The sequence below is a fragment of the Lithobates pipiens genome, unplaced genomic scaffold (assembly GCF_037356315.1).
Source record: "Lithobates pipiens isolate NorthernLeopardFrog02 unplaced genomic scaffold, aLitPip1_a1.2 Scaffold_13, whole genome shotgun sequence".
Taxonomy (NCBI): domain Eukaryota; kingdom Metazoa; phylum Chordata; class Amphibia; order Anura; family Ranidae; genus Lithobates; species Lithobates pipiens.
This window is the reverse complement of record NW_027507718.1, coordinates 118271987-118297684: the sequence shown is the minus strand read 5'-3', so window position 1 is coordinate 118297684 and position 25698 is coordinate 118271987. Positions and strand designations below refer to the sequence as shown.

Below are 25698 nucleotides of genomic sequence, written 5' to 3'. Positions count from 1 at the left end.
GGGTATAGCGCCAAATCTATTTCCCCTTTTTTTCAATACCAAATTTGTCAAGCCCTACTTTAATAAGTGCCTTAACTTGTGCTCAAGAAGTATCCTCTTATCTCCTTTGTAACCAAGCCCCTGAATTACATTTAGCCACCATAGATTTGTGCATATAGGCGACATAAACAATAGGTGCCATTCATAGAAGCCGGTAATACAGCTTCTGTGAATGAAACAAGATCTATGAATGGTGGGGGGGAAGAACATTTAATCATCTGTCCATCCTCCATTCTGTTTCATTCATAGAAGGTGTAACATTGGTTTCTATGAATAGCGGAGCTGGGTAGAAAAGGTGGGCATAGTTGGGCTCTCTTGATGAATGTCTGTCACAGCTCTCTCTGCATCGAAACATTACGGCAGTGAGGGTGTAATAGGAGTCAGGGACTAAACCAGGACACAGCAGCACAAATTGCACTGAAGGTAGTTAATATCCCTTGTGCTGATTTTTCACTTATTTCATTTTTTAAGTAAACTTAGGCTTTAAAGTATTTTTTTTTAAAGCTGCTTAAATCATGATTAAAACTTGCAAATGCTTTTTAAAAGGTTGCTCTACATGTTGCTCTTTCACATGCTGAAGCTGATAAAATAAATGGTCTAAAAGTAAACATCAAACTAAGCGCTGCCTGCAATGTATTAAGAACGACCCAAGCATCTATACTCCCAATTTACAATCTACTGTGCCAACTGCAATTATACATACTAGACTGAAGGTGAGAGCATGGGCATAGCATAAGGGCTTGCGGGGGGAGGTCACAATCGCAACCCTGTCCCTAGCTCCAGGGGGTCCCTTACAGGCTCCCTGTCATATCATATCCTGCACAAAGTCCAGCTTTGATCTGCCCTAGGGCCCCACAGCCACGCACCAATACTGGGCTTCCACTTTGCCTTCCACAGTCCACACCCCTCTGTTCTCATTAGCTGGGGAGAAGCTGTGAGCCATTTCCTGAATGGGGAGATGCACGAGGTGAGAACAGCCCAGGATGGGGAAAGTGCCCATGCTGTGTGCTGGCAACATGGAATGGTAACCAAGCTCAGCGAGTTAAGAGGAGAAGAGTGTTGTCCTGTAGCCATGATGGGACGGCTGTTACTGGTGAGGTAAGACACCGCTCAGTGTCTCCTAGTCACCAGCTGGGATTCTTTGTACCCCCTACTCGGAGATGTCTGCTTACCCCACTTCCCTGACAACTGGGGAAAAGACACACACCTCTGGGAGGTGACCTTCCTCTAACTCCTGCCAACACTGCCAAATAAACTTTCATAAATTGCTAAAACAAATCCCTTAACACCTCCTGAGGGGCTGCAGGCTCCAGATTTTGCGTCACATGGCTTTGCCCCCCCCCACAGATCTAAGTTGCCCCCCCCCCCCCCCAAAGCCCCCTGACCACCCCCTCCACCCTTGATGCTATGCCCAGCTGCTGAGCTCCTTTCACATTATGGCACTTTATACTGCTCCTTCTCCGCATGGCTGAAATCACATTCCATTACAACACAACCAGTCAGCCACGATCTGCACAGGGTGTATCTGCCTACTACAACTACACTGCCATTCCGACCAGAGAATTTCACAGGTCAGGACAGCAACATCCAGATACACCCTGTGAAGATTGACAGACTGTGTGTAAAAGAATGTGATTCCAGCTTTGTGTAGTTTGTGTGTGTGTGTGGGGGGGGGGGGGCTGTATACAGTGCTGGGATGGGAAAGGAGCTCTGCCAACTGACCTGTTAGGGGGTCCCTGTCCTCGGATTCTTCAGCTGTCATTCCTGCCCTCTGATGTAAGGAGGAACTCTGGGAACTCAAAACTCTTAAGCCACTTTGGGTATCATGGCGTGCGGTGGGTGTATCTGCATGCACGGTGGAAGTGGAGGGTGGTAGTGGGGGGCGGGGGCCCATGTCAACTTTTGCATCGGTGCCCACAAGCTTCAAGCTACGCCTCTGAGTGAGAGGATACCAATTAAACCCGAGAAGTCTATTTTTGGCTGTGGAAAGGGAGCCAAGGTGCCTAAAGGTAATGTGCAAAGGTTCAGCAGATGGTGTTCCTTGTTGGTACGGACTGATAAATAGTGCAGAAAGGTAGCCATGCAAGCAACTAAACTACCAAGCAGTCCCTCATAGCAAGTTTTCAACCCGTGCAGAAATACCAATTAGCGAGTACAGCGGCTTTTGAAATTTCTGTAATTTCAGAACAGAAGGCAAATTGGATTCACATTCTGTAAAACTGACACAGCTCCTGGGATCATCCAGATAATGACAACGTCCTAATTTGGACCCTATTACCTCTGATAAAAGCCAAACAGGAAGGTGTTATCTGGCAATCTCCTAAGATACAGTTACAAGAATGACAAGGACATATTTCAGACTGTCTGAGATCAAAGTATACATATGGCAGTAATTAGTCATTCCCTTGCAACTGAAATGCAAAGTAATTTGCGTCAATTCGATTTAAAATAAACATATTTTAAAGGGGAGCTTTCTAACATTTACTCATGAACTAAGTTTATAATAATATATCACATTTTTACCAGACATCTCTCAGAAAATATACAGTGGTGTGAAAAAGTGTTTGCCCCCTTCCTCATTTCCTGTTCCTTTGCATGTTTGTCACACTTAAGTGTTTCGGAACATCAAACCAATTTAAACAATAGTCAAGGACAACACAAGTAAACACAAAATGCAATTTGTAAATGAAGGTGTTTATTATTAAAGGTGAAAAAAAATCCAAACCATCATGGCCCTGTGTGAAAAAGTGATTGCCCCCCTTGTTAAAACATACTATAACTGTGGTTGTCCACACCTGAGTTCAATTTCTCTAGCCACACCCAGGCCTGATTATTGCCACACCTGTTCACAATCAAGGCATCACTTAAATAGGAGCTGCTTGACACAGTAAGGTCCACCAGAAGATCCTTAAAAGCTACACATCATGCCGAGACCCAAAGAAATTCAGGAACAATTGAGAAAGAAAGTAATTGAGATCTATCGGTCTGGAAAGGGTTATAAAGCCATTTCCAAAGCTTTGGGAATCCAGCGAACCACAGTGAGAGCCATTATCCACAAATGGCGAAGACATGGAACAGTGGTGAACCTTCCCAGGAGTGGCCGGCCGCCCAAAATTACCCCAAGAGCGCAGCGACGACTCATCCAAGAGGTCACAAAAGACCCCACAACAACGTCCAAGGAACTGCAGGCCTCACTTGCCTCAGTTAAGGTCAGCGTTCATGCCTCCACCATCAGGAAAAGACTGGGCAAAAATGGCCTGCATGGCAGAGTTCCAAGGAGAAAACCACTGTTGAGCAAAAAGAACATCAAAGCTCGTCTCAATTTCTCCACAACACATCTTGATGATCCCCAAGACTTTTGGGACAACATTCTGTGGACCGATGAGACAAAAGTGGAACTCTTTGGAAGGTGTGTGTCCAAGTATATCTGGCGTAGAAGGAACACTGCATTTCATAAAAAGAACATTATACCAACAGTAAAATATGGTGGTGGTAGTGTGATGGTCTAGGGCTGTTTTGCTGCTTCAGGACCTGGAAGACTTGCCGTGATAAAAGGAACTATGAATTCTGCTGTCTACCAAGAGATCCTGAAGGAGAATGTTCGACCATCTGTTCGTGTACTCAAGCTGAAACGAACTTGGGTTCTGCAGCAGGACAATGATCCTAAACACACCAGCAAGTCCACCACCGAATGGCTGAAGAAAAACAAAATGAAGACTTTGGAGTGGCCTAGCCAAAGTCCTGACCTGAATCCTATTGAGATGTTGTGGTATGACCTTAAAAAGGCCGTTCATGCTCGAAAACCCTCTAATGTAACTGAATTAGGACAATTCTGCAAAGATGAGTGGGCCAAAATTCCTCCAGGACGCTGTAAAAGCCTCATTGCACGTTATCGCGAACGCTTGGTTGCAGTTGTTGCTGCTATGGGTGGCCCAACCAGTTATTAGGTTTAGGGGGCAATCACTTTTTCACACAGGGCCATGATGGTTTGGATTTTTTTTCACCTTTAATAATAAACACCTTCATTTACAAATTGCATTTTGTGTTTACTTGTGTTGTCCTTGACTATTGTTTAAATTGGTTTGATGTTCCGAAACACTTAAGTGTGACAAACATGCAAAGGAACAGGAAATGAGGAAGGGGGCAAACACTTTTTCACACCACTGTATATGATAAAGCAACAGAAGAAGCAGGGTTCATAAAATCTTTGATAGCCTACAAAGTCTACTCTATAGGAAACAGGGCTATTGATATCAGAAGCTTGTTTCTTTCATGTACATGTATACTTTGTCGAAGGCTGGGTTCACACTACTGCGAATTGGATGTGGGTGTTTCCCTGCAGCCAATTTGCATGTCAGGAGAATGTGACTGGCTCTCTATGGAGCCAGTTCACACATCTCCTGAGAGGTTCCAGTGCGAATGGCACAGATGTCCTGTGCGTCTTCTGGTCCGTTTCAGGTCCAAATTCAGCCAAAAATTCGGACTGAAATTGGACCTGAAACGGTGAACTGGGACGCCCCGAAGTCCTGCTGCGAGCCGCTTCATGCTTCAGTGTGAACCCAGCCTAACGATAGAATGGACAGTATGGTCGCTAAATGGCATTAGCCATTAGCATTCCTATCTTACTGCTATGAGGTACTAGAATAGATTAGCATCAGTATGCCATCTGCAAACAGTTGTTTTTTTGTTCCTACTCGCATACATAGATTCCCTCCCACAAGTTAAAACTTACTTGTAGATAACATGGTAACATCTTACCATTGGCCTGAATTAGATACTTCACAATGGCTGCTTCCATAAATGAGGAAGGTTGAGTGTAGAACAGGATGGTCCTATCAATAGATCGATGGTCATGTAAGGCCGTTTGAGGTCATACTCTTGCTTTTCCCACATCTGTCATGTTGATAGTCAACCCCATGCTTCTTTACATGTTTGTGATATAAAACTTTCTAACATATTTTCATAAATTGGGAAATGGAATGCTACAGGAGACTAATGTTGGTCTTATGCAGATCAAATTTCATCTGATTCCTTCTGAATCAGCCAAAATTATTTCCATGGCTGGCCCTGTCAGGACCATCCAGCTTCACAAAAGTCGATTTTCAATTGATATTTGTTGATGGAAAGGGGTGGAAAATTCTAAGCCAAACACTACCTGTATCCATTCAGATGTATGCAGGGGTCAGCTGTCTGGATAAGATAGCCAACAGAGGAGATTTGTTCATTTGTGCTGATAAAGAGAAATTTCTCTCATTCAGCCCACTCTGCTGAACAGGAGAAATCTTAAAGTGTATGGCAAACTAAAGGGAAGGGAGAAAGCAGCAAGCATTCAGAACAGTGGTCTCCAAACGGCGGCCCTTTGCCTGCCTTTATCTGGCCCTTGAGGCATTATTCCTTCCATTGACATTAACAATGGGGCATAATTCCTTCCACTGACAACAAACATGGGGCACCATTCCTCCCAACGACACCAACTATTTCTCTCCCTAATACCTAAAGATCCGGCATTGTTTACTCCCACTGGGAACAGTCTGGCACCCCTAAAGTCTGCAGGACAGTAAATTGGCCCTGATCTAGAATAAGAAAGTTGGTTGGCACCAGGAAAATGGACATAGTCAAATAACTGAAGTATGTATGCTATATTCGAACAATTAATTTCTATATAGACTTAAACTAAAATTATTAAAAATATATTTTTCATGTTTAAAATGTACTGGATAAATAATCCCCCCACCAAATAAAACATCAGTGATCAGTAATTACACTTCCTTTTTGTACATTAGGGTTTTCCACCTCCTGGTTGAAGGTAAACATCTGCTCTATCTGCCCCAATTTATATTCAGCAAAAAATGAAAATAGAACAAGAAATATGGGTGTGTGTGACTTTCAAAGCTTTTATACATACACTATATTACCAAGAGTATTGGGGCGTGTGTCTTTACACGCACATGAACTTTAATGGCATCCCAGTCTTAGTCCGTAGGGTTCAATATTGAGTTGGCCCACCCTTTGTCCCCATAACGGCTTTAACTCTTCTTGTAAAGCTGTTGACAAGGTTTAGGAGTGTCTATGGGAATGTTTGACCATTCTTCCAGAAGCACATTTGTGAGGTCAGGCACTGATGTAGAAGGCCTGGCTCACATTCTCCACTCCAATTATTCCAAAGGTGTTCTATTGGGTTGTGCTAATTAACCCTGTGTTTATGTTTACAGTAATGTGCATTGAATAGTCAATCAGTGAGCTAGGAGACAAAGTCTTACCCTGAAAAGTCCTCTTTCTCAGACAACTAGTCTGGGTCAGTGATTGGATAATTAGCTCATGCTAATTAAGTTAGGTTTTAGTTTTCTACTGTATTATAAATACTTGGCATTTGGGTTCTAATAAATCAGTCCATGTTGAGCAGCTAAGCAAGTGTCGTCTTGTTTTGTGCTTGTGAGCAGTTGGAATATCTGATATCTATATTCAGACTTAGGAAGCGATATACTGACTGAAGCACTCAGAGTGTGGGATCGGATCCGTCACACCAACTTTGTGGGAACAGTTTGGGGATGGCCCCTTCTCGTTCCAACATGACTGCACACCAGTGCACAAACAAGGTCCATAAAGACATGGATAAGCGAGTTTGGGGTGGAAGAACTTGACTGGCCTGACCTCAACCTTATAGAACACCTTTGGGATGAATTAGAATGGAGACTGCGAGCCAGGCCTTCTTGTCCACATCAGTGCCCAACATCACAAATGTGCTTCTTATTGGTCTTGCCATTCATGTGGCTGTTACCTTGGTGTCCATGCCTCCATGCCTCAATGGGTCAGGGCTGTTTTAACAAAAGTACTCAATATTCGGTGAGTGGTCATAATGTTATGGCTAATTGGTTGTCAACCAAATGTAAAAAAAAAAAAAAGGGATCCATACATCTTTATTAACATGGCATTAAAAGCAATAATCAATAAAAATCCTCATAGACCAAGTACAGATCCAAAATATCTACTTTGCTATACATAAGTATATGCAATTGTAGAGTTCAGTCATCCAAATTATAATGCTAATGCTGATGTATTTCGCATTTCATGCTTCTTCAGGTGCACAAATTGAACAAACAATATCAAGGAGACACATTTCTGCATCCTACACAATTGCTGTATAAGGCAACCCAGTTGGCGCAATCCCACAGTGTTCAATCCCAAAAACGGATATGTTTTGGCTATTAACAATTTTGGATGTTGGCAAATAGGATAGTCTCAAGTTACACTAATGCCGCGTACACATGACTGGACTTTCCGGCAGACTAGTTCAGACGGAATCAATCATACTCAATTCCTATCGAGAAAAATGTTTGTCTGTATGCTGGTCCGATGGACCAAATACAACGCAAGGGAAGCTATTGGCTACTGGCTATTATCCTTTTTTTAGTCCCGTCTTACGTCATCACGTTCAAAATGAACGGACTTTCAAACAAACTTAGTCCGTTCGTTTGTGGCCAAGTCCGTTCGTTCAGAAAGTCAGTCGGAGCTCCGCCAAAAGTCAGTCGGGAAGACTGTCGGACCTAGTCTGCTGGAAAGTCCGGTCATGTGTATGCGGCATGACAATAACTATATTGTAGGTTTTTATTCCTGTCTGAGAAACCCTCTTTGGGAAATTTTCTCTCACTTTCTGTCCCTGTGATAGATACCCTTATAAAAAAAAAATGGAATTACGTACGGTAATGTCCTTTTCCAGGAGTCTTTCAGGACAGCCACCTTTGAGAGACACTGGCTCCTCCCCTCTTAGGAAACACCGCCTTCATTTTCATGATTTAAGCCTCCTCCTCCCTTCGTTCCTCAGTTCTTCCAGAGTACCTCCGGCCAACTGGGGAGACACAAGAACACGTCAAATAAACAAACCTTTAAGTCTTACCTGACGGCCTCATGTAATGAGTTCCCGATGATCTGCAAAAAACTTGGGTGGGAACCGGTGCTGTCCTGAAAGACTCCTGGAAAAGGACATTACCGTACGTAATTCCATTTTTCCCCAATCGTCTTTCAGGACAGCCACCTTTGGGAGGATAAGCGAGTACCCTGTCTTAGGGTGGGACCTACTGCTTGCAGCACCTTGTGACCAAAGGGCTTGGTCTTTGGCTGAGAGAAGATCCAATCTATAGCGCTTCACGAACGTAGAAAACTTGAACCACGTTGCGGCTCTACAGATCTGTTCAGGAGACACACCAGCCCACATTGTCTGCGGAGTTGCCGCTGTCCTGGCTGAGTATGCTTTAATTCTAACTGGAGGCTTTAATACCCGAACCGCGCAAGTCTGCCCAATGGCTGACCTTAATCATCCGGTTAGCGTACGTCTAAAGGCTTTGGAACCCTTCCTAGCCCCTGGAAGTAACACCAAAGGTAAATCAGACTTCCTGAACTGGCTTTGTGTAACCAAAATAATGAAGGACACGTCCAATAAGATGTGTTCCTGTTCGCTCACTGGTTTTGAACGAAAAATAGGCAGCATAATCTCTCGGACTCTCTGAGGATTAGAGACTACCATTAGGTAAAAAGGCCAGAATGGTCTTAAAAACTGAATGGTCTGGAAAGGGAGTGCCTTAACAGAAAGGGTTTCGAGTTTACTCACTTTCCTTGCCGCAGTGATCGCCACAAAAAACACAGTTTTGAGAGTGATCAACCATAACCAGCCAGATTCCAATTGCTGAAAAAGGTTCCTTTGTGGGAACCTGTAAAACTAATGAGTGACCCCGACTGGGAAGGGGGCGACCCAAGGCTTGGTCTTTGCCTACTTAAGGCTCTAAGAACCTTACTATACCAAGGTCTGATGTTAGATGCCCTTCCAGGAATACGCTAAAAGCGAAAACCTGACTCTTCAATGTTTATGGGGCTAAACCTTTATCTGCCCCTGACTGCAGGAACTCTAGAACGGCTACGAGGCTGTGCACATTGAAGGAGTTCTCTGAGCATCAGCTGTTGAACCGTCTCCATACCTTCAAGAAAAATGGTCTGAGTTTCTATTTACCTGCAATTCAGAAGAGTGGCTATTAAACAGTCTGAGACCTCTTTGCCCTTCAGCAATTCCTTCTCAGTAGCCAAGCTGCAAGAATCCACCTGGGGACCGCAGACTGGACCCTGGGAGAAGGGACACTCCTAGACCGGGAAAACCCGGGGGGGGGGGGGGGGTTCCACTGACAGGCCCTTCAGAATGGAGAACCAAGGCCTCCTGGGCCCAAGAGGTGTGATTAGAAAATAGGTAGTAATCTCCACCTGAAAACTTCCCTGACCCTGCAGGAATCAGAACGGGAGGGGAGAAAGCATAGCACTTAGAGAAACCCTAACTCTGTGCTTTAGTGTGTCTGCTCCCGACCTCCCATCTCCCCTGTTCATGGAACAGGAGATGGCTTCCTTTGCGTTTTCCCTTGAGAAAAAGAGAGGTCTATCCAAGGAATCCCCCAACTCTGGGTGATCCATTCGAAGAACCTCCTGCTTGAGAACCTGGTTGCTCTGAGGAAATCTAATATCAGGATTTGCTCTCCTTCAAAACAGATCACTGAAAAGACAGGATTTTAATATTCGGCCCATCTGAGGATGGCCTTCGCTAGGACCCATAAGGATCCGCTCCAGGAGTCCCCGTCCTGTTGACGCAAGCCACTGCCAAGGGATTGTTTCCATGACTCTTACATGAAGTCTCCAGAGAACTCTGAGAGGTCCTGAGAACCAGATCTACTGTTCTCAACTCCCTCCAATTTGAGGATCTCTTAGATTCCTTCCTCTCCCAGGTACCCTGTACCAAACAGGAATCTAGGTGTGTACCCCAACCTAAGCCGTTCGTATCGGTTGTAACCACCCTGGATACTGGGAAACTCCATTCTAGGTCTTGTAACAAACGTGCTCCCTTTCCCAAAGGGACCTCTTTACCTGAGTTGGAACCAAAGAGTCCCAAGACCCCTGACTGTGGTCCCAAAGCTTCAAGATGAATAGTTTACAGAGGACGGTAACATGACCCCGTCCACTGAACTGCTAGGAGTGTAGCTGTCAGTAAACTCAACCTGCCTAACTGAGTTTTTGACGGTTGCCCTGGAGAAACAACAGTGCTCTGTCTATCTTCTGGATCTTCTCCAAGGAGGGAAGACCTTTTGTTCTGTTGAGCCCAGCACCTACCCCAGGAAGGTGACCCCCTGGTAAGGAATTTAAGTTGGGTTTCTCTAGGTTCAGAGGCCAACCCAGGCTCACTAACAGGTCTTTTTTTACCTGTTGATCCCAAATCGACTGCGTCAGAGAAGGTACAAACCGGAGAAGATCTTCAGGACACACGATCACCGAGACTCCCCTGAGACGCAGGAATGCCAGAACTTCTACCATCACTTTGGTGAAGATAGGAGGAGGAAAGGGATAGCCCAAAAGGGAAGTGCTTTGAACTGAATGTGTAGCACCCCTACAGAAGTTATCACTGCCAGCCTAAGGAAACGCTGGTGGTTCTCTGCAATGGGAATATGCAGGTATGCATCCATACTATCCATGCCCTGAAACAGTTTTGGTGGAAGAGGTGCCCTCACCCAGTGACCAAAACCAACGAAAGCCATCTGTAGGTGACTAAGACACACAGACGTTTCAGGTTCAGGATGAGCCTGAACTTTTTTCCCAAAGGCTTGTGAACCACAAAAATGTGAGAATAGGAGCCCTTTCTATATATCCTGCTGGGACCTGTATTACCACTTCCTGTTCCTCTAACTCCTGAAGAGGAAAGAAGGGCACATTTTGGCAGCTCAGTGACAAGGAGTCTCAAAAGAGGAGAGCTCTGAAAACTCCAAACGGCAACCTCTTACGATGATCCCCAACACAAACTGATTGGAGGTGATCATCTCCCACTGGGGGAGGAAGGCCCCTTTTTTACTGCTCCCCATATTTCTTCTTAAGGGGAAAGGCCTTTTTCTTATCAGCCGTGCGATCTAGCACTGCTTCAAGACCTGGCCCAAACAGCAGTAAACAGTAGCAGTAACAGCAGTCTCCTGTAAAAAGGATTCCAGAGCTTTGCTTTGGACGCCTTGTCCCCCTGCCATGTCTTCAGCCTTAAGGCCCTCCAGGCTGAGTTGGTCAGAGCAGAGGACCTTGCATACATTCGCATGGATTGAGCCGAAGCACCCGCAGTGTATGCTGACTCCTTAAGCACCATGGGAAAGGAGGATAGAAAAGTCTCCTCTGCCATCATTGCTTCATGCATTAATCTGGATAAGCCAACACTTCATATTACGAGCCACCACTGTGGCTGCTATGTCAGGCTTAAAGATTTTCTTATGCTAAATCCCAGGCATCCTTCAGAAGTGAATCCATCCAACAGCAGGTTTCCTGTAAAAAAGGATTACACAGAGCTTTTGCCTTGGACGCCTTGACCCCCTGCCATGTCTTCAGCCTTGAGGTCCTCCAGGCTGAGTTGGTCAGAGCCGAAGATCTTGCATACATTCGCCTGGATTGAATCGAAGCAGCGTATGCCAACACCTTAAGCAGCATGGGAAAGGAGGATAGAAAGTCTCCTCTGCCGTCATTGCTTCATGCATTAATCTGGCTAAGCCGACACTTCATATTATGAGCCACCACTGTGGCCGCTATGGCAGGCTTAGATATTTTCTTAAGAGAAAAAGCCCATGCATCCTTCAGAAGTGAGTCCATCATTTCAAACATAGGGTCTGAAAGTATTCCCATGTCCCTGAGGACAGGTCAGTATGCCTGGACGTCTGAAGAAAGGTAGTCTCTAACCTGGGAGATTCTATTCCAGACAAGAGCTTCCTCTTCCGCCCAAGAAAAAACCTTTGCTTTAATGCACCAGAAAAGAAAGTTTTTCCTTCGGGACCCCGCCATTCCTGATGGCATCGATCAAGACATCATGAACCGGGAACACCCGCTTCCCCCAGGTCCTAGTACATCTGATCGTGGGGTGACAATGCCTTCTTCCTAAAGTGGTATGAATAGCTCTCAAGAGCTTATCCACTTCATCCAGGGGGAAGTTTATATCGAGGGGTTCTTTTGGGTTCCCCACCCAAGCCCTCACCTTTATCAGATTCCCTTGGGAGTCTGAGACGGCACTGTCAACTTCTTCCTCAACTTCCTCTCTGGAACCCTCTAGACTCTCCCTTAACCTGCAGGAGGAACATCCATCGGGTTAGGTGGAACACTCTGCTGTGCTGGTGAAAGAGTGCTCTGGAGCTGAGGCCACTGGAACCTTCACAGAAGCCGCCAGATATGCACCGTGTTCTGTTTCCTGTTTCCTGATGGCGCTCAAACAGGGACCTGAACCCTCTGAGGCCACTGGAACCTTAGGTTAAAGGTCTGACTGAGCTATCCGGTGCTTCAATACACTCTTTACCAAGTGCCTTTGAACCAGGGATTCCCCCAAAGAGGCTCTATATGAAGGACGCTCCCTCCTAGAACCAAGGGGAGACTTGCTCATGTCCTTCAGAGACCTAGAGATAAAAGAGCAGCATAAAATCTTAAAAAAATAAAAAAAGAAACACCAGCACTACTTAAGAGGACCACCGGGAGTGCCCTCCCCTAGGATCAATCTCCATCTGGATCCCAGACGCACTGCCCTTCCCCCCCCGACCACCTAGGGGGAAAAAACACCAGTGGAGCTACTGGTTGTAAGGTAAGGGAACCCCTCGCCAGGGCTTTTACCTTTGAGTGGCTGGTGCCGTTACTCCTGGAGCTCCTGAAGCCACTGCTTTGGACATTCTCCTGTTGAGGAAGAGTGGTACGAACGTGCCTCCAACAGCTACCTGTGCAACTGTAGAAAGAGGCTGCACCAGCCGAACGCTAGGTTCCCCTCCACGTGCCGCGTCCGGAACCGGAAGACGCGGATCCAACGAAGAGGTCCGCCCCCACCGGAATTGACGTCGCCCGCCAACCGGTCCGGCCTCTGGCTCCCAGCCGACTGGATACACAGGGGGGCCTTGGACGTCCTCGTTGCAGCGCCCCACTGGGCGAAACGCAGGGATGAACCTCCCCAAAAACGTCCTGCTTTCCCCAAGCGAAGATTGGAGTGCGTATATAGAAAAAGGTCAGTCAAAAGTTCAGCTTCCCCAGCCGACCGGACTGCCTGTTCCGTTAAAACACCCGCGGGTGAACGGACGGACGACCCTGTAAAACTTCCTGCTTTCCCCAAGCAAAGTTTAGGGTGTATAGACAGTACGAACGCTTCAGCTCCCCGCTGATCCGACTGTCAAGGGCCGACCGATAGACGGTCGGGTAACCGAGTGGGGCCGGGGCTCCGCTCGGATAGCTTCAGTCTCACCAACCGAATTCAGCTAAGGTTCCTTAGCGATGTCTCCCCACCGGAGGAAACACCATAACTGAGGAACGAAGGGAGGAGGAGGCTTAAATCATGAAAATGAAGGCGGTGTTTCCTAAGAGGGGAGGAGCCAGTGTCTCTCAAAGGTGGCTGTCCTGAAAGACGATTGGGGAAAAATGGGGTTTGAGGATATCACCCAAACAGGAAGGCATGGACAGCAATAAAAATATTGCCAGAGCATCTAACCCTTCCAACCTCTCTACTAAAAATGTTTTGTCCATGTCCTCTTTGGAAAGCTTTCTTGCCCCAACAGAAAAGAAGGGACACCTTCCTGAATACGGACACAAACAGCAATTTAAGGATGACAATCTGTAATCCTGCCATTTTTTCAGGAGGTGTGATTATATTTCCACGTATCAAAATTGGGATCGCAAGTTCACCGACATCAGTTCGGCAACACACTTATACCGGTGCCAGAGATACTGCATACATGTTCCAGAATTTGTAGAGGTGGATTCTTTGTACTGTGGATTCTGGGATGTCTTAAATGTATGCCCCCTTCCCCACCATTTCATCTAGATTATACATTTATGTTTACCTTCTGACATGGGCATTTGAACCATTCCTGCAGAATTTGGAGACAATGGGGTTTATTTACTAAAGCTGGAGGGTGCAAAATCAGGCTCACTTCTTCATAGAAACCACTCAGCTTCCAGGTTTTATTACCAAAGCTTAACTGAACAAGCTGAAGTTAGAAGCTGATTGGTATCTGTGCAGAAGTGAGCCTGATTTTGCATGCTCCAGCTTTAGTAAAAACAAAACAAAACAAAACAAACACAACATAGTGTTTCTTTAGCCTGGGATTACACTGGTGTGAACACAGACATTGCATGTGATTTGCGCCTCATGTCTGCGATGCGAATTCAGCCAAACTGTATGGCCGGCATCGCATCATTTTTGCACCAATATGGTGCAGGACTCTTTTTTTGGTCGGATCACATGGATGTTCACTCCCATGCGATCCGATTCTTGTACCATTTGACAATTTGCACTGTGATCTGCGAACCTATCGGGGGTGCCATTAACTTTCTATTGACACCCGCAGAGGTTCGTAGAGAGCAGCGAGAACTGCCTGCGATTGACATGTGATGCAGGAACCTGCACAGGAATCGCATTGGCTCCCGCATCGCATGTGTGTGAACCCTGGCTAACTGGACTTTTAGAAGTTTTATCCTCCCAAAGAAAAATATCAAAGTCACGCCTTATTCATCGGTCTTCAGTTTTCAGCAAGACCTATATTTGTGAGCAACTATTTTCAAGGATGAAGCACACGAAGGGCAAAATTAGAACCAAAATATCTCATAAGCACCTTAAGAGTTCATTGAAAATTGCTAATACATCCATTCAACCAGATATTGACGTGTTAGTTTATCAAAAACAGTGTCAAATATCACACTCATTTTATGTTGCCCTCTTTTATTATAATAAGAAAAAATACAAAAAATAAAAATGTAGTTTTATTACTCAGATAAGTACATTATATATCAGTGATCAATAAGCGATCTACCTGACTTTTTCTGCTCCTCAGCTATTCTTATAGTTAATGTATTTTATGTGTGGCCCAGGGAGGGAAAAAGGTTGGACACCCCTTATTTATAAACTATATTGTCAAAAGTATTGGGACACCTGCCTTTACACGCACATGAATTTAATGGCATCCCAGTCTTTGTCTGTAGGGTCCAATATTCATTTGGCCCACCCGTTGCAGCTATAACAGCTTTAAATCTTCTGGGAAGGCTGTCCACAAGGTTTAGGAGTGTCTATGGGAATGTTTGATCATTCTTCCAGAAGCACATTTGTGAGGTCAGGCATTGATGTGGACAAGAAGGCCTGGCTCACAGTCTCCGCTCTAATTTATCCCATAAGTTTTCTTTGGCAGTGGTAATCAACCCTGTCCTCAGGGCCCACTAACAGGCCAGGTTTTATGTATTACCTTGGGGAGATGCAGACTAGAATACTGCAGTCACTGAGCAGCAAATTATATCACCTGTGATGTATTTCAGTTATCTTGCAAACCTGGCCTGTTAGTGGGCCCTGAGGACAGGGTTGATTACCACTGCTCTATGGTGTTTAGGTCAGGACTCTGTGCAAGCCAATTAAGTTTCTCCACCCCAAACTCATCCATGTCTTTATGGCCTTTGTTTGTGCACTGGTGCACAGTAGAGCTGCAACTAACAATTAGTTTGTCTGTCAACTAATCTATTGATTATTTTTTCGATTAGTCATCGACTAATCATGTGAATCACTAGTCATGTGAATGTCCATTCTGAAAACGAATGAGCCGGGTTTACCGGCTTCTACCTCCGCTCTCCATCCTGAGATACCGAGGGGGGGGGGGGGGGGTCGGCAGCACGGAGGGGGACACAGAGAAGAGAGAGGGGGGCAGCAGCATGGAGGGGGAGAAGAGAGGGGGACGGCGACACGGAGGGGGAGAAGAGAGGGGGACGGCGGCACGGAGGGGGAGAAGAGAAGGGGACGGCGGCACGGAGGGGGAGAAGAGAAGGGGACGGCGGCACGGAGGGGGAGAAGAGAAGGGGACGGCGGCACGGAGGGGGAGAAGAGAAGGGGACGGCGGCACGGAGGGGGAGAAGAGAAGGGGACGGCGGCACGGAGGGGGAGAAGAGAAGGGGACGGCGGCACGGAGGGGGAGAAGAGAGGGGGACGGCGGCACGGAGGGGGAAAAAAGAGAGGGGGACGGCGGCACGGAGGGGGAAAAAAGAGAGGGGGACGGCGGCACGGAGGGGGAAAAAAGAGAGGGGGGCGGCGGCACGGAGGAGAGCGGGAGATACGGAGCACTGTGACGCATCAACGCCCTGCACGCACGTCGACGTATTTGTGTAGTCGTCGACTCATCGTGGCAGCTCTACTATAAAGAACACTAAAGTACTGAACGTTTTTAGCATCCCCATGTAGTCTGGACCCGGTCAGCTGTCTGATATACCCTTATTATAATTTCCGAATGGCGTTATATTTTCTTAACATCAATTTGGCATTTTTCACTTCGTGACACCAAAAAATTGTTTCCTGACACAAGCATGACAGCATACACGTATGGGTACAGGCTCCAACCCCTGCCCAATCACAGGACTGGTTATACTATATAAATGAGTCACTTCCCATCAGACTGAATTCTCCTTTTATTCCTCACTGCTCAGCTGGTTATGAACTTTAACCCCTTCCCAACCAGCTGCCGCAGTTATGCTCCCCTGGACGAACCGTCAGAGCTATACATCGGCTCACCTTTTGACTAACCGCGATCGCTCCACACAGAGACAGAACGGAGATCTGTCAATGTAAACAGACAGATCGCCATGCTGTCAGGTCCCAATTGTAATCACTGATCACCGCCATTACTAGTAAAAAAAATATAATAATATAAATGCCATAAATCTTTCCCCTATTTTGTAGACACTATAACTTTTGTGCAAATCAATCAATATTATTGCGATTTTTTTTAGAAAACATATGTAGAATACATATCGGCCTAAACCAGTGTTTCTCAAATCCAGTCCTCAGGCCCCCCCAACAGGTCATGTTTTCAGGATTTCCCTCAGATGAAACGGCTGTGGTAATTGCTAAGGCAGTGAAACTGATCAAATCACCTGTGAAAAATAATGGAAAACCTGAAAACATGACCTGTTGGGGGGGCCTGAGGACTGGATTTGAGAAACACTGGCCTAAACTGAGGAAACAATTTGCTTTTTTTTTTTAAATTGGGGATATTTATTATAGCAAAAAGTACAAAATATTGTGTTTTTTTTTCAAAATTGCCGCTCTCTTTTTGTTTAAAGCGCAAAAAATAAAAACCGCAGAGATGATCAAGTACCGCCAAAAGAAAGTTCTATTTGTTGGAAAAAAAGGACTTCTATTTGGTTTGGGTACGTCTTACGACCACGCAATTGTCAGTTAAAGCGACGCAGTGCTGTATCCCAAAAAATTACCTGGTCATTGAGCATAAAAATCTTCCGGGGCTAAAGTGCTTAAAGAAAGAATATTTACCCCTCACCTGGCTGGATTCATCTGGCCTATTCACACAGGTTCAAGCCTCTCCTGTGACGAAGCTCCCTCCATTCGGGTGTAAAGCACCTACAAGAGGGAAGCCTCCCTCATGTCTAGATGCTGGGGTTGTAGGATGCTGGTCGCAGATGCAGGTAAAATAGATCTGCCTTGTTTGCTTGTCGGCGTTGATCCAGTCCCTCCTCCCTGGTGAGTTATGGCCCCACATGCTAATTTGTTGGTCTGGCATGGTGTTTTTTTTCTATAACAAAAGCACTAGGATCATTGGGTGGATTTCCAAGATGGTGTCCTGCTACTTCCAATGGCTGTACTGTGGACTGCCTCTTCCAAGATGGCACCTAGCAGACTTCCAGTCGGCGGGGGTGCAGCAAGATGGTACCAGGGTGACTTTTGGTTTCCTGTAATTAGCAACCAGGAGCCCTAATGGCCGCCCAATGTGTTTAGTGATGGCAGTCACCAGTGCAGGGGAGGAGTAGAGCTTCTCCCTTCACCCTTATAATCAGTCAGGGGCGGAAGCTTGGTGCACTAAGCAGAAAGTGTGGAGGCACACTAAGCCAGGTAAGTGGAAGCAGGAGCTGTCATGATGGATCATGCTTGCAATTTTGGTAGTGTGTTAAAGTAAAGAAAGCATCTAAAAAAACTGCTTAACAGAACTATACCCGTCAGTGCCATGTTGCGTTTTAGTGCAGTAGAGGTAGGATATCCTCTGTTTTTATTGTCATGTCTGTCTATGCAGTATGCTTAGCCTGGTATTCATTGTTCCACAGCTTTCTTAAAAGTACAGCTATGAGGTCACCCAAAGACCAGCCACACAGTATAAGGCGAGGGTTAGGGAAGTAGATACGAGTTTGTTTGTTTTTTTAAATAAGTGCACATGGCTAACAAATTGTAAATCTTTACAGCCCTCACTGCCAGCTTCGCTCCTCAAGGAGTATGGGTTTAAGCCCTGCTGAAAATGCAACTCTTTCAAGGAAGGCCGGCAGAGGATCAGTGCTTTGGATGTGGCCAAACAGCACTTCCAGGGAAGGTGCTATGCCGTGCATGCCTGTTGGAGGCCGCAACTCCTAAAGAGGCAAAAAAATCTGATATGGTCTTGTTAATCAAACAGACAGTGAAAGATTCCTTATAGGAGTTGGCCACTAAGGCAAGTCAGTTGGATACTTCAATGCCAAGTACACCTCTGCTACAGAAAAGTTTCCCCAGGGAACAGTCCCAGAATCCATATAAGGGGACAATTCTCTCGCAGAGGAAGACCTGATTGTTGGATTAGATTTTGCCTTAGTGCAACTTCTTGTGAGAGCAATCAGAGAGGCTCTCAGGTGGGAAGAGGAAATCACACAGCCAGCAAAGACGAGAAGGTACTATCCACAACTAAGAGTCAGTGGTCTCATTTCCCCTAATTGAGGAAGTGAGAGATCTCATCTATGATGAATGGAGGAAGGTGGAAGAAAACCATCATTATTATCCAACAGATTTGCTAAGATGTATCCGTTTTTTAGAGGAGGAAGTCCATCCTCTGGAGGTAGCTCTATTAGTAGATGAGGCAGTCATAAGACTAGCCAGACATGTCACGCTTCCTGATGGATGAAGCTGTATCTTTTAAAGATGCCTCGGAAAGGAAAATGCATACAGAGATTAAGGTTTATACATCTGCCGGAAGTGCCTGCAGACCAGCATTGGCGCTCACTTCAATAGTGAAGGCTTTGAGAATTTGAGAGTGCAGAGTCAGAGCTTCTAGCAAATTCTGAAGGTTTTTCTGTTATTAAGCTGCTGAATGACATTTAACAGGCAGGGACTTTGTTGGGTTAGTGGCCATTGATTCCCTGGGTTGTTCTACCAGAGTTATTCTTTATTCAGCCATGGCAAGGAGGGCCTTGTGGCTTAGGCCTTGAACAGCAGACACCTCCTCCAAGACAAATTGGTGTTGCATTCCCTTTGAAGGGACAGCCTTGTTTGGCAGCAAATTAGAATCTGCAATTTCTAAGATGACTGGAGGTAAGTCAGGGTTAATCCCGCAGGATGCTAAATCCAGACAACACCGGTATCCTGAAAGAAGATCGTTAATGGGTAAGTCTAGAGATTCCAGATTCTATAGGCCTGGTACAGACCACAGGAGAGGGTGGAAGTCACCCCAGAAGTTGGTGGCACGACTGGCCAAGTCAAAGCCAGCTCATTCTCAACAACAGAAGCTCTTTTGAGGGTTCCTCCACCCAGACGTGTCCAGTGGATGCCAGGCTGCACAAGTTTGCATGGGTCTGGGCAGAGCATATTAAAGACCCTTGGGTCATGAATGTGGTCCAAGCGGGTCATTTTTGGGATTTCCTTGGTGTCAGCAGAAACTCCAACTAGTGTTTGAATACATCCAGTCACTTCTGCGCAAAGGAGTCCTAGAGCCGGTCCCTGTTCAAGGGAGGTATCAAGGTTTCTATTCTCCACTTTTCTTGGTAAAGAAAAAAAAACAGAAGATCTGAGACCAGTGCTGGATCTGAGGGAACTGAACAAGATAATCTATGTTCAAAGTTTCCGAATGGAGTCCTTACAGTCTGTCAAACAAGCCCTCAGACAAGGGGAATGGATGTTGTCCCTAGATTTGAAAAGACACATACCTACATGTCCCAGTCCATCTAAACATCCACAAATACCTGCAGTTTGCAGTTATAAAGGTACCATTTCCAGTTTGTCTATTTACCGGTTGGCCTGTGCACATTCCTGAGGACATTCTCCAAGGTCCTACTCCCAGTCATTGTCATCTTGCGCAGGCAAGGCATTCAAGTGTTACATTATTTGGACGACATCCTACTGGTAGCACAAAACAGACCATTGGGCGATCCTAATTCTAACTTTGTTAAAATTTGGATGGCTCATCAATTGGAAGAGGAGCCAGCGCCTAAACAGAAGATGGTGTTCCTAGGGGCAAATCTGGATCCCTGCAAAAATACAGTAGAACTCCCTCAGCAGGCACCATGGGTATTATCTCCCACCTAAGGAGAGTGTCGACATGATCTTACCTTCCGGCCTCCCAGTGCCTCAAACTATTGGGGGCACTGTCAGCCACAATACCAATGGTAAGGTGGGCCCATTGGCAAATGAGGACCTTTTAAATAGAGTTCTTGAAACAGTGGAAGAGGCATTCCACACATCAGCAAATCAGGCCATACCCAGCGATAAGACAATCTCTTGATTGGTGGCTGGAGCCATCAAATCTGTTCATCTGCCATGAGCAGAGTCCAGATCCGCCTTTAGTGATCACATTGGATGTGTCGGCAGTTGGTAGGGGCGCTTACCTCAACAGACTGTTAGTCCAGGGGTGTTGGAAAACCAGGCGGATAGAAGTCTCCAATATAATCTAGCTTAAAGCGGCCTTCCAGGCCTTAAAAGCATTTTGGAAGCAAGTCCATGGATCCAATGTGATACTACACATGGACAACAAGACGGCAGTCACATAAGTGCGTCGCCAGGAACGTGGAGCCGGATGCTCTTGGTGGAAATCTCACCCATTATGAGCTGGACGCAGAGGAATTTGGCTCACCTATCAACCGCATATATTCCAGCTACCGAAGGTATCAAATCTACTCCAGCAAGGCCTGGTAGTACATGTGGATCTGGCCAAGCTCAATCTAGCGGTCTGGGGATTGAGGGGCAAAGATTACGGGAAGCAGGGTGCTCGACTTCAGTCACTGAAACATTACTGAAATCAAGAGCCTCCACTACAAAAACAGTACTTATTCCAGAATATGGGTAAAATATTCCACCTTTGCCGAAGTCCAAGGCTTTGATCCCCTTTCACCACCAGAAACGCAAGTATTAAACTTCCTACAAGCAGGCCTAGAATTAGGCTTACACATAAATACACTCTGGGTACAAATTTCAGCCCAGTCTGCATTATTTGAAAGAGATGGGCTACACATCAACTGGTTTGTCAGTTTATGAGAACATGCACAAGAGTTTGTCCTCCAATTAGATCATTTGTCCCTCCATGGGACCTACACGTGGTGCTTGATATGTTGATCAGTCATCTTCAATATGAAATGTAACGATGAAGGTAGTATTTCCCGCGGCCATAACATCGGGAAAAAGGGTGTCAGATATTCAGGCCTTAGGCTGTAAACCTCCTTAATGTTGTAATTTTCTGGATAGGGTAGTATTAAGGACTCTACCTCATCATCATCCTAAAGTAAGCAAGTCGTTCCACAGGAAACAGGACATTGTCCTTCCAAGAATGCAGAGTGATTCAGCCGCTTTACCTCATGATCTAGATGTTGGTTCCATCCTAAAACTGTATATACCGATAATAGCCTCCTTCACAAGAATGGAAAACCTATTTGTCATTCCTGGCAGAGGTAAAAAAAAAAAAGGGTTTGCCATGTCTACTAGAACACTGGCTTTGTGGCTGGCCAAAACTATTTGGAGAGCTTATCTAACGAAAGGCTTAGATCCACCAGTGGATGTAAAGGCCCATTCTACAAGAAGCTTGGCGGCCTCGTGGGCAGGATTCAAGGGGTTATCCCCAGAAGTAATATGTAGCGCTGCAACCTGGTCTACGTTCAGCACTTTCTTAACCCACGGCGGCTTTGACTACAGTGGAATTTGGTCGTTCAGTGTTATCCAGATCGAATGTTTAAATAAATACTACAGCATTACCCTCTCTTGTGATTTGTGGCGATATGTGCATGCTGTCATGCTTGTGTGAGGAAAACAGAAAATTGTATACGTGACAGCATACAGGTCCCTCCCTAAAGGGCTTCACATTGAGTACAGTTATGAGAATGTCGCCTGATGGGAGGTGACTAACTTATATACTATAACAAGTCCTGTGATTGGGCAGGGGGCAGAGCCTGTACCCATATGTGTATGCTGTCGTGCTTAGAGTGGGGTGCCCCCTAAAAAAAAAAAAAAAAAAAATAACAAAAACAAATACTGTAGCTGCTGACTTTTAATAATCCGACACTTACCTGTCCCATGGTCCAGTGATGCGGGGGAACGAAGCCCCCCCTCGTTCCCCGCTCCACTCGCACCGTCTTACTGTGGGCACCCGGCTGTGGCCTCACAGCCGGGCAGCCACTGCGCAGATCGCCGTGATGCGCCGCACAGTCATCTGGGACATGTGACAGGTCCCAGATGACTGTGCGGCACGAGGGGAAGTGATGTCATCAGTCCAGGCAATGAAGAAGGCAGACTACGAGGGACTCCCTAGCAACAGGCATTTAGAGGCAAGTAAAAAAAAAAATTCCAATTTTTTTATTATTTTTTTAAGAATTTAAAACGATTTTTTATTTTTTGGTGGCAACACCACTTTAAGCATCAGGAAAAGGAAAATTACCGTCAGGCAAGTATACAATTTTCCATTTTTATGCTCTATGGCAGACACCAGGAACTGACAAAGGACTGCCATATCCCTGACCTGATTTCATCAGCTCAAAAAAAATAAAAAATTTATCAGCCTGAATATGATTTCTGCACATATATTATTGGACGCAGACAGAGATAAACATTTTTACTGAAATTAAAAAACATTCTTTATAATAAAGAACAGTTGGCAACCCTTAGGTATCAATATTCTGAGTAATAAAGGCTGCACTGAAGCCCCATGTTCATATTTGCCCTTGGCCCTGTACTTTGTTAAGCTGGTCCTGTGGAGAATCAGATGTCAGATTAAATTTATAGCTAGAACGCTAATGTGTGTATTCATAAATTCCACCTATTTGTACACGTTATACTGCAGGTAGCGGGTAAATGGATGGTAAGAATTGAACATGATCTGGAATCCACCTAAAACAGATGTGAATAACAATTTATGTATAATTGGCTCTGACTAAAACCTATCTTTACAGCTACTATATAATATCATTTTTCTCTATATGCGAGTTATTAGAAACTTACTGCTGGGAAACCATCCCTTTACCAGGAACCTGTACTTTAGATCAGTACATCATATCTCTAAATGTTTTATTCAGGAGACCTCATGCCACTGTTCAAAAATACTAAATGGGCCACTTACTCTTACTAATGCTTGGCTTAAAGCTGAAATTCTATTTTTAAGGACACCTGTCATGAGAGAAATATGGAGGCTTCCACTGTTCCTTCTGCTAGTTGCCTGGCTGCTGTTATTCTAATGCTCTGGTTTCAGGGTTTCAAGCCTTAGAGTCACACACAGGGCCGCTGATAGAAATCATGGGGCCCCGTACAGCCTACCTGACGGGGCCCCCTTCAGCTCCACCCTGGCCCCGCCCCTAGTCCCTCCTCCAGCCCCACCCCTGGCCCCACCCATTGCCCCTCCCCAGACCCCACCTTGAAACAAAGTGTAGGTTTGTCTACAACTCGGTGCTGCATATCACGGTGCAGGTGTCATTGCTGTATGTCACGCTGCTAGTGATCATCTCCTGCACCCTCTTCTTTGCCTACCCTGGTCCCTGACCTTCCCTCTCCTCCATTGCCTTCATGCGCTCCACAGTCCTGAATTGTCAGAACAATTTCCCATATAAAAAAAGAATGCTTGTAGTTGTCGATCCCAGATTCACCTCATACATGTGTTATGTCATTGGCCATGTGGTGGGACTATGTTTGCACAGCTATTAATTATTTTGTGGCTGCAAATTTGACCTGTAGGTTTGCAAAGTTCGCCTCCCATTGAAGTCAATGGGAGGTTACGGTTCGCAAACTATCGGCCGCGTTCGTGGTCCGCTTTCGCGAAACGTCCCGTCGGAAGTCGAAGTCTATCACTAGTCAGGGCCATCTATAATATTGCTTGGACCATGGGCAACAATAATTTGGGCCGCCGCCCCCCCCCCCCCCCCCCCCCCCACACACACACACACACACACACACAGATTTACATTCCTGCAGCCACGGGTTGCAGGAAAGAAACTAGCTAAATTCCACCATCAACACAGACAGTGTTCACAGGGGATTCTCTCCTGCCAAACCATTGTGATGTCCTGGCAGGAGAAGCGGTCCCCACCAAGAAAACACAGTGCACATTATTACCACACACCCATTGGTTTCTAGAGGTTACTGTACATTATTACCACACACCCATTGGTTGTTAGAGGTTACTGTACATTATTACCACACAGCCATTGGTTGCTAGAGGTTACTGCACATTTAAATAGGTGCAAGCCGCAAAGTGCTAAGCAGCATATATCAACCACTTACTTTTTGCAGACCTTTCAGTAGCTGATAAAGAGTCCCAGGTATCATAATATATACATGTACATGCGACTGCATTGCAACCTAATTACTTTCTGTGGAGAACAAGTCACACCGAAGATGAAACAAAGTAGTGCAAAAAACATTCATGGAGTCACTGCGACTTAAGTCGCACCAATTAGAACGGGGACCATTGAAATACATAGATTTTGACTTGTCATGCGACTTCACATTTGTCAACTTGCACAACTTTCAGTAGTGGAAACAGAGCCTTTAAGGGCACCTATAATGCTGATGCGGCCGATGGTGAAATGGAGTTTGTCACCCCTGCTTTACAGGCTCCTTACAAAAAAAATAATTATAATTGCATACATTTTTACCTTCAAAAAAATGTGCACTTATTTTTTTGTAAAGGTGAACTTATCTTTTACCCTTCTCTGAAAAGTGAAAAAAAGTGATCCCTACAACATGAAAAGATTTTGATTAGCAAAGGTTATTGTATAGCTTATACAGTAGTAGATAGTCACATTTAATTGAACATGCCCTGCAATGTTGAAAATGTTTTGCTGCTTATCTAAGCAGCTTGTCAATGCTATTGCCTTTCAGAAACAAACCCCAGCAACATCTTCCTCTTTAAAGAGTAAGTGCAGCTGAATGAGACTAAGTACTACTGGTTGTACCATAATCTGGGTATATAAGAACCTTCACATACATATAGTCCATTGTTGTGCAGGGGATATGTGAAAAAAACAACAAGAAAACGTGCAGATTACAGGAACCACCAACGCTTTAACATCAGATGTTGACATTTTGGGATTACCCTAGTAGTTTGAGCTTGGGATTCACGGTAAAAGATCTTCTATACTTGATCTGGGACCAGTATATTTTTAAGAGAGCTCAAAACAACTGATAAATGGGCAGGTTAAACAGACCCATTTGACCATTGATACCCTGGAACAGAAAGCTGATAATATTAAACAGAATCTGGTATCAAAAAAAATTTGATGAGATCCTAGAAAGGGTAGATAAATCTACAGAGAAACCTCAGCAAGTCCAACTCTAGGGATGAGGTTCAGGTTAGCTGAATACTGCATGCTCACAGTTTTGGGGACCTGGAGAAATAATGTGGGGGTTTGCTATAGTATGTACAGATCACTGATTGATACTGGGACTTT

General features: G+C 45.4%; 1 protein-coding gene across 1 annotated transcript in view; it reads right to left on the bottom strand.

The window, feature by feature from the left end:
• Window positions 1–25698, bottom strand: part of TM6SF2 (transmembrane 6 superfamily member 2) — a 79377-nt gene that overhangs the window by 42354 nt on the left and 11325 nt on the right. The gene's annotated exons all lie outside the window — the stretch shown is intronic.